Source organism: Neophocaena asiaeorientalis, unplaced genomic scaffold (genome assembly GCF_003031525.2).
Source record: "Neophocaena asiaeorientalis asiaeorientalis breed wild unplaced genomic scaffold, Neophocaena_asiaeorientalis_V1.1 scaffold348, whole genome shotgun sequence".
NCBI classification, from domain to species: domain Eukaryota; kingdom Metazoa; phylum Chordata; class Mammalia; order Artiodactyla; family Phocoenidae; genus Neophocaena; species Neophocaena asiaeorientalis.
In genome coordinates this window covers 2123665-2125574 of record NW_020172672.1, presented here as the reverse complement: position 1 = coordinate 2125574, position 1910 = coordinate 2123665, and the positions used below count along the sequence as shown (strand labels likewise).

The following is a 1910-nucleotide window of genomic DNA, read 5'->3' as shown; positions in this document are numbered from 1 at the left end:
GGACTCTCAACCACTGCGTCACCAGGGAAGCCCTCATGGGGAGTCTTTTATATAACTAAATTTCATGGCCAACATTTTACATAACAAAACAACACAGAAGAAAAATCTGTAAATTATCAGAAATGGGGCAAGGACATCAGAAAATAATGCACTTTATATAAATTATAGAGGACAGTTACAATGAAAACCCATTATTTTCCTCTCTAACTGAATTTTACAAGATAAAGTCATCACGCATTATTCTGCGCACTGCTAAGAGTGCATAAACACTGTGGATTTTTCAGAAGACAGTGGTCAAAGACAAATGTTATCTTGATGACCTATATTGTTCTCAGTTCTTAACTGGAGTTGAGCTTCCTTTCATAGTCTTCTTTAGGTGATAGTAGTTTGGCAAGATTTTCAACAGGAAATCCAGTTGTAGTGTCTGGGGCTGTGGCCGCTCAGTCTGTACCCGATGAAGGCAGCCTGCACCATAAATCACTGTGTTCTCAGGGATGACTTCAAATGTGTTCAGGTTGCAACAGGCCCCAATGATGCAACCACTTGTCAGTATTACGTTTCTGCCTACATATGCAATTGATTCAATAATATTATTATCTCCTATTTTCATGGCTTGGAAATAACAACCAACTTCAAACACATTATTTGTGCCAATGATCATAGGTTTGGGCTCTGAATCTGCTGCAACAGAGTGAGAATTTATGATGAGCGCCTGTTCTTCTATTACGTTACCTTCGCCAATCACTATGGGCCCGGCTTCCGCAATGATTTGTGCTTTAGGGTGGATCACTGTCCTGGGTCCTATAGTTACATCACCCCTGATTTCACTCTGTACACACACAACTGCTCCAGGTGCAATCTTCACACTTTTTTGAGTCTTTTCCGACATGGTTCGGGCCCTGTCTCCTCATTGTAGTTTTGATTTCATTTTTGTAATAATTAGTGATGTTGAGCAGCTTTTCATGTGCCTCTTGGCCATCTGTATGTCTTCTTTGGAAAAATGTCTCTTTAGGTCTTCTGCCCATTTTTGGATTGGGTTGTTTGTTTTTTGTAATATTGAGCTGCATGAGCTGTTTATGTATTTTGGAGATTAATCCTTTGTCCGTTGATTCGTTTGCAGATATTTTCTCCCATTCTGAGGGTTGTCTTTTCATGTTGTTTATAGTTTCCTTGGCTGTGCAAAAGCTTTTAAATCTCATTAGGTCCCATTTGTTTATTTTTGTTTTAATTTCAGTTACTCTAGGAGGTGGGTCAAAAAAGATCTTGCTGTGCTTTATGCCAGGGTGTTCTTTCTATGTTTCCCTCTAAGAGTTTTATAGTGTCTGGCTTTACAGTCTTTAATCCATTTTGAGTTTATTTTTGTGCATGGTGTTACGGAGTGTTCAAATTTCATTCTTTTACATGTAGCTGTCCAGTTTTCCCAGCACGACTTATTGAAGAGACTGTCTTTTCTCCGTTGTATATCTTTGCCTCCTTTGTCATAGATTAGTTGACATAGGTGTGTGGGTTTATCTCTGGGCTTTCTATCCTGTTCTATCGATCTATATTTCTGTTTTTGCTCCAGCACCATATTGTCTTGATTACTGTAGCTTTGTAATAAAGTCTGAAGTCAGGGAGTCTGATTTCTCCAGCTCCATTTTTTTCCCTCAAGACTGCTTTGGCTATTTGGGGTCTTTTGTGTCTCCATACAAATTTTAAGATGTTTTGTTCTACTTCTGTAAAAAATGCAGTTGGTAATTTGACAGGGATTGCACTGAATCTGTAGATCGCTTTGGGTAGTGTAGTTATTTTCACAATATTGATTCTTCCAATCCAAGAACATGTTATATCTCCCCATCTGTTTGTGTCATCTTTGATTTCTTTCATCAGTGTCTTATACTTTTCTGAGGACAGGTCTTTTACCTCCTTAT

General features: G+C 38.5%; 1 pseudogene; it reads right to left on the bottom strand.

The window, feature by feature from the left end:
- Positions 1-331: 331 nt before the first annotated feature.
- Positions 332-889, bottom strand: LOC112396113 (dynactin subunit 6 pseudogene; annotated as a pseudogene).
- Positions 890-1910: the final 1021 nt, after the last annotated feature.